Consider the following 16,623-nt stretch of genomic DNA (forward strand, 5'->3'; position numbering starts at 1 on the left):
TGCAAAATTGATGCTTTCCTGTAACCAATAGCGACCATTTTTCAATTAATTAGGACCTTTCGCTTGAGCCAATGACTCTTAAAAACCTCTCCTGATCAAATGGCTCATGTTGGAATGATTGTCACTCATCAGGGTATGCCTTTGGTACATTTTTTTCTGAACTGGAAAGGGAAAATTATCAATCAAACGTTGTCCTTGTCACTCCACTTTCATTTATCTTCAAATCTGCCCTTTCTTGAGTTCTCCTTTTAAACAATGAATGGAGGATATTTTAAACCCTGGTAAAGATAGCAATTGCATACTGCTGAGCTTCCTTCAAAACAATTTTAACATAAGTTTGTGAAAGATAATATAATATTATTTGTTCATAAGGGTATAATTAATTACCAATTCAGCCAAAAAGGAGGGGGAGGGGGAGGGGGGGTCTAATTATCTCCTAAGTGGAGGTCAATGATGTAATACGTGATGAAAGTTGACTATCATTTTCCACTATAACCAAAAGGGGGCGATGTAATTATTCAAAGTTAGGGGGGAGACAAGGAAAGCATTTAGCTTGACAAAGCTCGACAAAGGCTTTAATCAACTTGCCAAAGCCTTTTTGATAATTGATGGGGGGTTAAATATGTTAATCCCCCCTTGTAATGCTATCTTCCTTGTGATTAAAGTCAAATTGCCATCATACTTTTTGGTCTCTCTAGATCAGTTAAAAGCATATGTGTGTGTGTGTGATATATGGCATATGATAATTAAAAAGCTAAAACCCTTTGGTTTTTTCTCTGCCAAAAGCACTTTTTGACATTTTACTTTGGGGTTAAATTCAGTTTTCAGTTGTGACTAACTCAAAAGAGATTCCTGGCTTTGTCTATTTCACTAATTATGATGGCAAGTCATCGTCTGCGAATTGTTTTAGAAAACCCAGGAAATTAAACTGATGGAAATAAATAAGCCATCTTTTTACAATATTCAATCTAAATGCAATCTCTTTCAGATCATAAAAGTAGGTGATCATTTTTGATTTAAGACTATCGACAACGATAAGGTCAATTGCTACAGGTTAAAGCTGAAATCAGTCTTAGTTGAGTGTTTAATAGATGTGTGTAATGACAAATGCATGTGCTTATGTTGCCTCTAATGTTAATGGGGCTGGTTTAGTGGGATACATTAAGGGTCATCCTGAATAGACCCCTCTCTCTCAGTGCCAAGGGGCTCTAGGCACACAAGGAGGAACGTGATGTGCTTCCAGCTGAAATCAAGAAGAAAAAAAGAGAGAGAGAGAGAGAGAAGAGTGGGACAATTATTGTGCAACCTGGGTGCAATTCTTTGGGCCGTTAACATCAGGTTCCTGGCGGCCTCAAGGACGGAAAAGAAAAATAGAAAAAGGGTTTGTCCAATAGCATATGTGAAATTATTAGGGAATTTAATGAGGACTTAGCACAACGTCTAATCCCATTATCCCCAAAGTAGTGATAGTTGGACTTTCTTGTCAATTGGTTGTCATCCCTTTTGGAAAGAGATGGGTTAAAAAAGATAATGAAAATGTGAGGCACCTCTTCTTTTGTTTCAAGGACATATAGATTATGTCCATCGATATTTCAAACAGCTGGTTTGATTAGAATCTTCAATATCCTAATCCTTGTGAATGTTATCCTTCGCTAATATCCCATCAAACCCCAAATCCCTTTTCTTTTCTTTTATCTATTTTGCAATTTTTGGCTCATTTTTATGATTTAATGGTTTACATTCATTTTACTACTACTAATAATACAGATATTATTCAAAGATGAATCATCACTTTGGGCTTGGTGAAAGAGATGGCAATGAGTCCCAAAATATCAAGTACATATTGTTCTTTTATATTTACATGTATAGAAAAAAAAACAATCATCTTAAGTTGTTCTTCCTTCAAACACAAGAAAATTATATCCCATGATTCCATTTTCAATTCTTTAGCTAAATCATCACCCTTTTGGAGTCCTAATAAAACATCCAATCATATTTGACAATGAAATATATTATAATTAGTAAGATAATTTATTAGGAGTGTTCAAGTTAATTTCTATCCAGAATCATGAAATTTGTTATTTGAAAGTAAAGACGGAAATATAGTAGATGATATTAATGAAAAAAGAGTTAATTTCATATTCACTATCTTAAAATTATGATTGAATGTTTAATTAGGTATCTAAAATTTAAAAATTTATAATTAAGTATTTAAAATTTTATTTTTATTAAATAATTTGTATTCGAAGTTAATTTCATTAATGGAATTATCTAAAGTGTACGATATGTTTAAGGCAATGAAAGTTGAATTATTTAATTATAATATTTTTTCAAGTATGAAATCAATAATTTTATTTTATTGTAAGTTGAGTACCAATCGTGTATTAACTTCACAAAAAGGGAAAAAAAAAACTAAAATAGGAGATCCGAAGCTTTAGTTTGATAGGGCGAAGACATGAATGTAACAAGGAAATGGTTGACAGGCGGTCGTGTGGACATGATGCAGGTCGCTAAGCTAGATCTTGTGCATGTAAGGACATATGGTGGACTTGAAACTGTCACCGTCTTTGTAGGTGGCAAATACTGAGAGACTTTCTTTTTTTTTTTTTTTCATTTTCAGTTTTTGAGTATCAGGAGAATACAGATCGTATCCCCAAGAGGCCCCAATGAGGATACAAACTCCTGCTACTAGCCGACCGTACTTGGGTCTCCATTGCATGAATTTGGCCAAAATCTTTAATTTTTGTACAATGCCCTCAATCATTGGCATCCCTTTCAATATTTCAAATTCAATATTTGACACCCATTTTTGAAAAAAAAATTAAATTTGTCTCTTACTAGTATTTTTTATTAAAATTTTAATTTTTATAATACCAAAAAATTGAAAATAATATTATAGGATATGAAAAAACCTAAGAATTTTGTATTTAAAAAAAAAAGGAGAGTGGACATGATTTTGAGATATTCCAGACATAAGCATTAATTGGATAATCAAAATATGTCTTTACTTACATTTAAATTATTCGAAGACAATAATATCAAATTTATATGATATCGATTCTCATATTTATTTTAAGCAACGACAACCAAATTGAAAACAAAAAAATCATAAATGATTTTTTTCTTCAAATAAAATTTAAATAGTATTAAGATATTAACAAAGAACTCTATCCAAATTCTCCCCCCACTTGCTGCGATTGATCAATAGTAAAAAAAAAAAAATCTGGTTATATATATAGAGAGAGAAATCAGGATTGGCTCTAAGGTAAGGCGAGCTAAGCGCTTGCTTTAGGCCTCAAAATTTAATACGTTTCATTATTTTATAATTAATAATTAATTTATATTAAAAATAAAATATTTAAAAAAATTTACTTATCTTCTCATGTTTAATAAATATCTATTTTCTTTCATTTTTCACTTTTTTTTTTATAATTGAGAGAGGAAAATTCGAACCCTACTCCTTAGGTAAGGAGATTATGCACCAACCTATAAGACAAATGCTCGGGTGCTTTTTCACTTTCTTTTTAATTCTTAACTATTTATCTCATTTCTCATTAAAAATATGTAAAAATCAAATAATTAATAAAATGACATATTTTCTCAATTTCCTAATTATGTGTCTATAATTTTAATTTTTTTATCGCTTCTCAATTTTCACAATGATATTAATTCTTAACTATTTCTCTTATTTTTAATCAACTAATAATAATATGTATTTAATAATCTCTAACTATTTTAATAAAAAAAATCTCATTTTTTTTATTTCAAAAAAAATCTTAATTGAATATTTAACTTTAAACCTTTGAAGTTATTGAGCCGCCCTTAAAAGAAATTATACATGAACCACTCCCAGCACGTCAGCTATAAACCCATCCAATTATATTATGCCATGCCATCACATGTGTCCACCTTATAAGCAGCAACAACAACAACAACATTTCTTCCACTACCAATGGCTTCATTACACCAGTGCTCCATCACCATAGTTGCAACGTGACAACGACAAGGACGAATACCTCGCTCAAGCCTTGGGTACTTATAGATAGATAGGTTTCAAAAACTTTAATCTGGGTTTGATTTATTTGTATTTCAGAGAAGAGAATAATCATTGTTGGAGCAAAACAGAGAGTATAATTTTATTATATTATAAAAACATAAAATAATCAATTATGTTAGATGAATTTCTTTTAATAATATGCATAATATTCAAGTCTTTTTTTTTCTTTTTTAAAAAGATTGCTACCTATCGATGGAGGATAGGATAAAATAGTGTTAAGAAATTTTTGAGTTCATCAGGTTTGAACAAGAGAATTCTCTTATGACATGCTTGGCTCACTGGAAAGAATAGAATAAGAATAGAATAGTCATTCCAAGGGAATAGAATAGAGGAATAATAGCTATTATGTAGATTGGTTCATGAGAATGGAATAGGATAGAAATTGTTATTATTACTTATTCCATTAATTAGTTGGCAGGAATATTTTAAGAATGGTTAAGGAATAATGGGTAAATGATAAAAATATCCTTTATTAAAATTTAAAGATTTTTTAATTAAAAAACAAAAAGAACTATGATAATAAATAAATATTTTTTATTAAAATTAAAGAATTTATTTTGTTAAAAGATAAAAATATTCTCAGCAATAAAATCAAAATAACTTTTACTATAATTAAATAATATTTTCACCAAAATACAAACATATTTTTATTATATTTTAATAATATTTTGTATAAAAAGATAATTAAACCTTTTATTATAATTAAATAATATTTAATATTAAAAAATAAAATATATTCTTCATTAAATTTAAATAATACTAAATAATATTCTTTGTTACATTTATTATATTCAAATAATAATATTAAGTAATATGCTTTATAATATTTATTATATGAAATAATATTTAAATATTTTCATTTCCCTTTTTTTGAAAATGAAGTAAAAAATTTTGTGTCTTTTGTGCTTTAGAGAGAGGAGTGAGGAAGAGAGAGAAAAAAATAGGTTTAGTATTTTTTATAAGGTAATTTTTTAAATTGTAAAATGGTATATTTATCTAATCAATTTTTTTTTTTATTCCCAACAATTTGGAATAGCTATTACCAAGGGGGACCTTGGTAATGGCTATTCAAGCTTCTCTTGGAATGATTATTCTGAAGAATAGTCATTCCATTAAACCAAATGCAGTTTTATCTCAATAATGAGAATAGGGAAGGAATGACTATTCTATTCCCCCCAACCAAGCATGCTCTTAGTGTATGAATAAAGATCATTTAATATTCTAAAGAAAGTAATTCTTAACATCTATTATCTTAAATACATTTGTTAAAAATATAACCTATTTTCCAATTTAGTTGGTGCAAATTAAAATTTTTATTAAAATTTGAACTTTTTTTATATATCAAAAGCATTTTAGGATTTAAGTGTGGATACAGGGGTGGATTGAAAGTGACGACGATTGTCACCTCTCAGTTTTTAATTTTTTTTATTATTATAGATATAAAATTTGTGACATATAAATTTATAATTTTTTATGATTACTCTTTAATCATCTCTAGTATAAAATTTTAAATTAGTCACTATGTAGGTTGCTACCCCATCCTAAATCCATCTTTGGCTTATGCGGTAAGAGTGGTCTATGTAGCACTCTTTTCTATTCTTAAATGTCTATCTTTTTTTAAATTTTTATGGAGATTAAGATAAAAATCTTGATTTTGATGTAGTTTATATTAAAGTTTTAAAAAATGTTCAATATATTTTAATGTAAGAAGATAAGAAGATTAATGAAAATAACTTGGTAATATGGAAAAATTAAGAGCATTAGATTTTTAAAAATGGAAAAGAACTTTATTTTAGAACATCAAGAAAAAGAAATATGGACAAAAAAATGAGAGAGATAGAGAGATACTTCTCCTGGATAACCATATTTAAGTAAAATCCTATTAGATTGAGATAACGTTATTAAGTCAATAATTTTAACAAAATAATACTATAACCTTACTAAAGAATCTAACTTCAAAAAGAAAAACACCTAAGTTATACTTATAACTATATATGTATATTTGTGTATGATACTATGTACATATTAGAACATCCTTTATGCTATGACTATAAATAGAACAGAAGATGATATGACATTTGTCTTAATTTAGATTTGACACTTCAATTAGTATAACTTAAGAGCATATTTGATTGTAAGTCGTCACATAATTAATCAAATTAATAAATTCATAATACATCTAAATTGACATGGGTGAATTTTATAAACTCATTTGTAAAACTTAACAATTCCGATTTCTTATCAATAAATTAAATAATAATGAAAATGTAACATCTCCACTCAAAATGTTTTCAAAAAAAAAAAACCAAATGCATTAATTACAAGATTATTTTTGTAAATATCATCTTAACAGTGTTGATTGACACGAATTAATTTGGATTCTTTTTTAAACTCTTTATTATCATTTCTCTTAAACAAACATTAAACAGTATTTACCAACACTTATTAAGATGATGTTTATACAAAAAAAATTTGTTATAACTAATGTATTATTTATTTTTAAATTTAATAAAAAATATTTTTTAAAATAAAATTTTAACTAATCTTAAGAAGTTTTTGCAAACCAACAATTTCTTTTATACAATGTAATATAATCATCGTTAGTTATCACAGCAGAATCAAGGAAGGTGGTGAGGACGGGAGGAAATACAGCTAGAGGGCAGAGGAAAGGTGTTCGCATCTGGTGTACATAGCCAATGGGAAACTGACATGAAGAACGAAGCGACATTGAGGTAGACGTACGGATAGGTGAAGATGTGACGTGGGATTTACAGTTGGCTGAGGTAGTTGATGGGCCCCGTCCAAAGACGCACACGTGTTGGAGAGCGAGCCAGATTAAAAAGGCTTCTTTCTTTCATATTGGTCTGGTGTCCGGTGACTGTGGTTAAAAACCAACTACTTTGGGCAATCATTAAACCGTTACGACACAAATCTTCCACCCCCCCCGCCCCCCCAAGTGGTTCCTGGGCCCCACCCAACATTTTCTTTTTACGTTGCCAAATATAAATAAATAATAAAAAAAGTTTCCGGCTCTGTCTGGGTTACACCATCTTTGTAATTGATACAGGGAAATGTCAAGTTTTTTCTCATATGAATGAATACTATTACATGCTCAATTGCATTGCGACAATTGTTGTTAATCATCTGGTAATACTGTTTAAAGTCGTTAATTTGGGTGGTTCATTTTTCTGTCGAATGATGAAGGGTTTGATAATCATATTCATAATCTCAATTATGCAGATAAAGAGGTATCATTGAGTTTCATCATGACTTAATTTGACACAGGGTTCATTCTTGAATTATTCAGAGTAATATATGATGCAATCCTAGTCGTCCATTGAAACTTCCAGCCAAACAGGGGGTAAGGGATACTGGGGATTTGTATTGGCAGGCGAAATAGTAACAGAGATTTGTCCACGCATCAGCTGACACATTTACCACACTAAAACATTAAAAAATTAATAAAGTTTTGGGCTTTTAAAAGTTAAAAACCGGAAAAAGGAAAGTGCCATGTAGTAATAAAAAAATGTATATATATATATATATATATATATAAAAGAAATTGTTGTCAGGTCAAGAGGCAAGATTTTAGGGCCAAAAGTGGCTATTTTAAGTTATTAAGCAAAAATCATTATAATAATAATGGCAGACAAACAGGGAGCAAAATATTCCATCTGTGAAAGAATATACAGCAAAGGGTAGTGAGAAATGAGTAGCGGCGGGGTTAAAAGAGGGGTTTGCCGACAATCCTTGTTCAAGTGATGGTTATGGTACTGTTTTCCACACAACTTTTTCAATCCCCAAAAGAAAAAAAAAAAGAATCAAATATGAAATCTTTACTTGATTATGTTTTCACACCTGTACTGGATGAATCCGCAGGAAAATCTTTTTGGAGAGTTAAAAGAAGCAGCAGCACTCGAAAAGAGCTTTGGGATTTCTTTCTTTCTTTTTTTTTGCCCTTTTCATCTTCGACATCAATGCATTGCATGGTCATGATAATCAATCATTATTTTTACATCCCAATGCACGACACATCACGTCATCGCCCTAGTCATAGATGGGAGGGAAGGCGGTCCCAATGATGGACGGCCAGATCATGAGGCCCACAATCCACAGCTTTCTTGACATTGTGTGTAAAGGAATTGGGTCCCCAAAGAGGGAGGATGGGGGGGAGCCCTAGGAGACCCTGGCTGCCCCTATTTTCCTTTTCTTTCTTTTCCTGCAAAAAATGAATGGATTTTAGACGCCTTTGATTGCAATCTTGAATTATCCCACCTTACCTTACCCTTTTGTGATGCCGTCGGATGTTTAGGTGTACTTGACAAGAAGAATGTGACATATCCTTTGAATAGTAATTAAGGTCACCTTTTCTATGCTAGGAACTCCCCTTTGGGGCTGATTGGGTCCCTTATTCAAAACCCCAATTCAGGGATTTCCAACTTTTGTGTGCAGGCGCCTTTTTCATTGTGATGATCAAATCAAAAATCTGGAAAACTACAAGGGTCGGTTATATACAAAAATCGAATTGATTTTTTTCTCCTCGATTTCCTTAACAGATGAAACATCCAGTTTGACCGACTTTGTGATGTTAATCATTCTGAGAGAAGAAAACAACACAAAAGGAGAAGATAGAAGAATGGTTGAATAACTCCTAGAATAAACTACTGCTGTATTGATCAAACTCCTATTTTTGGGAGGAAATATATGGTACTATACCATGAATTTTGTTTTTCCCTCTGCCTGCAATGTTTACTTTCCATTTTGGCATTATTTTTGAACCTTAAATGGGGAAAATGATTAAAGATACATGGCCCTATGGGTGGGGTTTAATTGGACAAATGTCACATATTCTAGACCCCACCCAACACCAAAACCTTATCTATCTTTGCCATTAATTTCAATTTTTTTTTTCCTTTCTTTCTCCCTGTAGGGATAAACATGAAGTGGGCAACGTTTAAATGTGGTTACATTTTGAGGGGAGTTCCCAGCTCATCCACTTGTAGGGGACAAAATATAAACCAAGTACCTAAATTTTGATTTAGGGCTGGATCCGGTCATTAGCACACTCGTGCAAGCAATGTACCTAGACAACTGAAAGGATTTTGCCACACCCTTGCTTTGATCTCGATGTCATTCTTGATTGTACTCCTTGTAGGCCATCACCTAATCTTTGGTCTTAACCTTAATTGCCGCTTGACCTTAAATAATTGTGCTCTGTCTCTCTCATCTCTCTGAACTCGGGCTTTGCTTTGTACTTTTCTTGGGTGCCATTGGATGAGGTGCGCAAGTAAAATTCCTGATGTTTCTAAAGATAACAATTTTTTATTTGCAATTTGAGAGATGAAAACCAATGAGTTTCCAGAGCCAGCGATTTCCCCTTTTCTTTAATTCTCAATGTCTGCAGGCTGCGGCTTTTGGCTTTTGAGAATGTTTGTACTCCTTAATTTGCAACTAGCTAGTTTCTTTGTACTATTTTTAGTAAACTGTGAATATTTTACTTTGGGTACTGCATTCCCTTGACATTCTCGTTCAACGTTATGAAGGCAACCAGGTAGAAATGCAGCAACATCAATTGAATCCCATCAAGGAATTAGCAGTTACAATTATATGTGATTGTACTAACAATTTTAAAATTAAATCAAGTTGATATTTCAACATTTAATTCAATAACAGGTATATATATATATATATATATATCCTCCTATTTAAGAAATAATATTAAATTCCCTTTTATTCACGCTCATAATAGTATTGATTGTATTAAAAAATTGAAATCAAATCAAGCTTTGATTATGATGTAGAAGTTCAAAAAAAGGTATATATGAATATCCTTTTTGTATGTCTCCAATTGGATTTGAGAACTTCCCCTAAGAAAAGGGGGGAATTGGGGGCATCCTTGAGAACTCCACAATTTGACCTCCAAAAGAACCAAAGCTAACCACTTCTCGACCATGACTAAAATTTCAAAACCAATTATGATGCTAATGATGCTGTCAAATTAAAGCCTGCAGCAACTAACAATATTTCTTTTCATGACAAGCCCAGGGAAACAAAATTCCTTTGGGAATAGGATGGAACTCGGAAAACCCAAGTCAATGAATTGAAGCCAAGCATTAAAAATGATACAGCCGACCGGCCGTGGATCTTCTTAGGGGTATCAAATATCATTAGCATAATGTTTTTAATTTACTGGTGAAAGACAACGGTTGACTAAAGGAAACAGCTCATGTGCTTGCATATGATAAGCTCGCGAGTAAATGATGAGGCATGCAGATATAATTAGACGAAGTATCTTTTTTTAAATAAAAAAATAAATTCCTGGGGTATACAATAATATATAATTTGATCTTGTTGGATGTGTGAACTGGGACATTGCTAAGGTCAAGGAAGCCTCCTACTGGCGTTACAATGTAGACAAACCAGCTATAATACCAAAATGAGACAGAAGAAAAGAAAAGAAAGAGAGAGAAAGGAGTTGAAGATGCTCGATGGGTTCGGTTGTCTGTATATATATAGGATTGAACACTTTGAATGGAATATTTGCCTTTCCATCAAACTAAATATGCAAATAGCTAAACGACGTACTTTTTTCCATGTTTTCTTTCGGAAACCAAAACCTTAATTATCTTCTACTTGAAATATATATATATAAAGATAAAATGCCAAGGAATCTTTCCATCCTTTCTGTTGTAATATAAACAAGCAATTGGCTATAATTGTCAGAAGGGACATAGTCCATGGTCTTTTAGTGTAAAGTTGTGCATTTATAAAATATCTAATGTTTCACGAATTATGTGCTTTGTGGGAATAATAGATTGAATTCTGCTATCTCACAAAGAAACAAATCAACAACAGAAAATTTTGAAAATAAAAAAGTTGAATTAGGCTGTGAAATAATATAACGGCTTGATTTTGTCATGCATAATAAGTTCTTGTTTAAAAGAAAAGTAAAAAATATACTACAACCTGGGAAATTATGTAGTTTTTTTTTTTTAAACATATTTCATATATAAAAACGAGATAATGTTTACACAAGTACTGACTTGAGTCTGTTTTCATGAACAACTCGATTGTCAAAATTAATATTTTTTTAATTAAAAAATAAATTAAATAAAAGTAATTCTATTAAACGGTTATCAGTGGTAGATTTAATATTTTATTTGATAGATGATTAAAGAGTAATCATATAAGATTATAAATTTATATATATCAAATTTTAGACATATAATTATAAAAATTAAAAACTGAAAGGTTATGGCCGTCATCTCCTATCACCACCTTAGCTCCACCCTTGATCATAATGACATCTATGAAATGTGAAAGATAATTACACTCAAGTATTTAACTACTAATGATAGGTAACTGTGTTCATTATTTATCAAAGAATTAGATCAGAATTTCTATTTTTTTAATAAGAAAAATGTGAAGATATTGTCCATAAAATTAGAGAGGAGAGCACTAGGATTTCATTTGATTTGTAATTGTCGTGGAATCTTGCAAAGAGGGAAAGAATAATGTACCTAGGGTAAAAACCATCCTACACCATGCATGTTTTCAAATTTGGGCAACCTAATGCATTAGTTTTGAATAATAGATCAATCTAAAATATGTATTTAAAGGCATAGTTTTTTTAATTATTATCATTTGTTGGAAAAATTAACCCAATTTTCCATTCCTTACAAAATATAGAAAACTATTTTTCTTTTTGCTTTTTCAACTTTCGGCTAATTTTTTTTTTAAAAAAACAAAATATAAGTTTTTAACTCTCTTTATTAGCCCTTATAAAAGCAAAAATGATACTCCACTAAGTTATTTTTTTTTCAATCCATTTTCTAAAATTAAGCACATTTTTTAATAAAATTGTAAAAAAACTAGAAGAATGGAAAATGTTTTGCAAATATAAAATGTCCTACTTTCTAATTTCTAAAAAAAGGAGAGAGAGATATATATTTAAATATGTTTTCCATTCCTAACTATTTTTTAGAAAATAAAAATAATAAAAGCGTGCTTATGAGTTCTAACCACTTTTTCTATCTGTTCTGTATGTTCAAAAATTCATTTTGCCTTATTCTTGACCATTAAACAAGATTTACGAGTTCTAATTTTTAAGTTTAGTATTTTCCAGAGTATATATATATATATATATATATATATATATATATATATATATATATATATATATATATATATATATATATATATATTAAAAATCTGATGAATTTGATATATATATTTATATATGTTTATATTTCTCAAAATACAAAGAAAAATATAATTTTCTCAAGACGCATAAACAAATTATATTCGTTTCACTTTTTGTTTCCTGAAAAAAAAATTTAAATAGTAAAATTAATTTTAAAAATAAAATATATAATAAGTTCCATTTCTTATCCCAAGAAAACACTTATCTTTAGATTAAATTAATATAGATTAATTTCAATAGTGAAATTAATATGAGTACGTATGGCTTGCAACTGGCAGATAATACTATACTTTCCTATTCCAGATTACACGTAAAATAAATTCTAGTATTTCATTCCTTAGCAGAAAACAATCTCAACGTTTGCTCAGGAGCAATATGTCTAATATCTTCCATATAGAAAAAAACTGCAATATTAATTAATATCTGTTTTATTTTTCTAAAATCAGAACCGAAGTGCACTTTTTATACACTGATAATGGGTTTCAATGATATTTTTGTGATTGCAAATTAAAAGATTAAAATTAGAATTTTATTTAACCAAAAAAAAAAGAAAATGAAAAAGGAATGAATGATGAGTCTGTCGGTGGAGGAGTACGTATGAGCATTCCTAATCGCTACCTTGATGGGTCCCGCACACCTCCTATTATGTGTATGAGCTCCCTCCCTGCCTGATTCCCTTCTGCTGATCTTGACATCTTTTTTCATTCATTGGCTTTTGATTTATGCAAAGTCAAAAGAAAGTGAAATGCTTAACTTAGTCAATACTCCTATATATATTTATATGTCCAAAATAATAAGAAAAAGGTTGCCGTATTAACAAAGATGGAAAATTTTCTACATTTCTCAGCTTTTTTAGAAGAAAAATCCATTGCTTGCAATCAGTCACAAATACCAGCAGGAAACAGACATGCAATTTCTCATTGGCCACGTGGAAGACAACCTTGTTAACAAATACTAATTAAATTGCCATATGTATTCCTCTCTAACTTCAACTGATTACAAGAAGTTAAACATTATAGTTTTAGTCATGCGAATGGAACTAGTTACTAAGGATGGTTTGTACTAAACGAGGAGCGTGTACCATTGGCTAAGGTGTACTTACTGCTGCATAGAAACTAAGGAACAGTAACAGACAGGGGGATGGGGAAAATGAAAATTTGAAAAGAGAAAAAATAACCATTTAATCATCATCTTCCTGAGGGGTGTCCCTTGCATAATTTTGAGACACTTGGGACCCAGAAAGATGGCGTAGAGATCTGTTATCTGGACAGTGTAGCAGATGCAGATGTTGTGTAGTGCTCAGTATCTAATGGGTCCATTCCTCCCTGGACAAATTTGCATGCACACAAATTGACTCCATCAACTGATTCTCCACCATCTGATGAAAACCTCATATACCCTTTTCGTGTCTGTCTCCATTGATCCCAAACTCCGGTATCCTGCATGGGACCCCTTTAAATGATGGGTCCGACCCCAAATTCCCATGAACCTCTTCATCTGGCCAAACTAATCATTCCCGAAAAATAAAAATGAAAAAAGGACAGGCATTGTTACCTGAGATAATTTTAACGTAAAGATCATTGAATACTTTGACAGACAGTAGCTTGAGGCAATTATTAGTGTTGAAGAAGTTTATGAATTGACTATATTACACGTCAACGTTTTGGCACTTTTTATTATTATTTCTCGGGAGCAAATTACAACTCGATTGTACAAAGGAGATAAAAAGAAAAAGGATTTTCATTTTAATTCTAAATTTGTCAATTCGATTGAATGTAAACTGGTCCTATGTATAATTGATGTTAAAGTACTGTGTTTGCCGCCTATGATCGATACTTTCTAATCTTTTTATCAAGATTCCCATGGGTTTCACATTTCAATGCGGGCCATGCCCAGTACAGCTAATGATTTGGAATAATTTGATGAATTTCTTGTTATCTTTCAAGTCATATGCTTGTTAAATCATTTAAAAATCTGCAGAAAAAGAAAAACTCAAGGGGGGTCTCTGGGATTTCTAATTTAATCTATCTGTTCCTGATCATCTCTTAGAAATTTAATTTCCCTTTGTCTGTGGCTGGCTAAGAAAAGACCGCCAGAAAAGGTGCAAACAGCAAGGATTAGAGAGTTTATGTTCGAATTGACTAATCAAATTTTAGCAAAGGTGGTCCAGAGCAAGAGAAAAAAAAAAAAAAAAAGGAAATGCATGCACAAAGAATTTGGTTCTGTAATCTGTATTCATATCACATATAGTGTTCCTAGTTTAGTCTTGTATGAATTAAATATATATTCAGCTTTCCAAAGAATTATTTGGCCCATCATGCTGCTATACATCTCTAATCATTAAGATTAATATAAAATTAATCTGTAAACCGAATCCTTTTTCTCACTTATTTTATTGCTCAACTTTGTCATTTTGACACTTAAAATAAGTTTTCTTGCAGAAACTGACTTCATATAGTTTAGTACCGTTATCAGACTTGTGCTATATTTCTTTCTTCTTTTCAGGGTTTGCTTTTTTACATTCATGCTGCTGCATTCGTCAGCGTTTTGAATTGGCAAAGGTTTCTGGTGAAACATATTTCAAAATTAATGAAAGACTTAAGTCAAGTCTTCGCTTGTGTATCCAGGACGGCCAGGTTTTAAACCGAAAGGAAGATGCCACAAAGCCAAGCTTAATGCAGCATTAATTACAAAAGAACTAGCATTTCTGATGAATTTCCCTCACGATATTTTTATGGCAGACATTATCTTTCAAGCATTTTTAAAGTTATTTGAATCTTGAAAAGTCCAACCTTACTGCAGGATTTAGATTCATGAGTAATTTGATATTGACAGTTTTTTCTTTGGTCCCCAAAGTTTATTGTAGTTGTGTGTACCTTCTGCTTTGTAGCTCCACTACTAGAACAGGAAAAGCTATTCTCGTCCTCCTCAGATTCATGATCAGTCGGCTTAAAGTAATAAAATTCACTATTCTTTTTTGCAATGAATGTATGAACCAGAGGAACTTGGTCGTTGCAAATCTTGGAAAATCATATATCTGAACCTCACTCCTTGAGCATACAGCAAAATTTGTCATGTGAACAGTTCTAGTAAAAAAGGGTGATGCAGAAACGTCAGATATCTGTACAAATGGTGGGGGTGCTCAGGCAGTGCTCTGGTCCAAATGGGGTTTTTCAAATAAAGAGACATATGAATCAACACATTGAATCAAATATTCGGATAAAGATTTTAATTAGTTTTGGATTGGAATAAAGTTTGGGCTGTGGGTGGCTTTTCTTTGCTGGTAAACCTCAAGGGTTAGCTTTGCCTGTAGAAAGTCACTGTATCTAAGAGAAATTAATGCTGTTGCAGTATGTGTTACCAAAACTATAGAACAACATATTTTAGTGGCATGTGTTGGCTAATTTGAATAAATACAGCTATGTAGTCACCTTCAACGTATGCAATTACAAGAAGACACAGCAGTCTGAATCTGTTTCTCGGTTTTGGCCATTGCCGTGTGAAGAAAGCGTTGCCCTTCTTGAATTAATGAGAGGGGGAAAAAGGGGGAAAATGTGAATTAAGTCTTACGTCCCCAAAGTGGAAAAAATTTAGGGAGTAAGGTAATTTATAACAATGAGTGAAATTCATCAGAAACAGGAAAGACATTCTTAATTTACAGAACATGAACAAAATAATTTGTTCTTTCCACGTAATGATGGAACTTTTCAAAGTGATCATGATTTGGAAGAATTGCCCCAAAAAGCTCACAGAGTAAAGAAGGGAGTGGATCCTGTTTCCTTTGAGACACAAAAGTTGTTGTGCATTAAGCAAAGGAATATATAATATCATATATATATGTATATATATATATATATATATATTTTTTCCTGCAGAGGGGGAGAACTTTCTGTTATTTTCCATCTTGACTGTGTTGTTGGGGCTGCTTTTGAATTGGGATTTCAGGAGGTGAGCAAGCACATAAAAGGATGAAACCAAATACTGAAAGTCCAGAACCAGTTATCAGACAGAAATTCTATACTTTTGCCTAAGAGTAAAAGAGAGTTACTGTCGGTCTCCCATTAAGTAAAATTTACCATTAGGTTTGGATTCACTAACAGAAGTTAGAAGCATGGGGTGATTATCAAAACTTCTGTTTTTCTCATATAATATCAGAAAAAATGTCCCACCATCCCTGCAAAAGACATTAATTCTCAGACCTTTGATAAGACACATGCAACTCAGACCATTAACTCATCTCCACCCCTCGTCAATATGAGGAGAAGGAATAGAAAAAAAAAGGAAGGAGGGAAGAAAAAAAATCGAAATAAAGAGGAAAATTTAAAGAATTAATAAAAGGAAGGGGGGTGGGGGAGGGGGGGGC

Source organism: Theobroma cacao, chromosome 1 (genome assembly GCF_053813885.1).
Source record: "Theobroma cacao isolate CCN51 chromosome 1, ASM5381388v1, whole genome shotgun sequence".
NCBI lineage: Eukaryota > Viridiplantae > Streptophyta > Magnoliopsida > Malvales > Malvaceae > Theobroma > Theobroma cacao.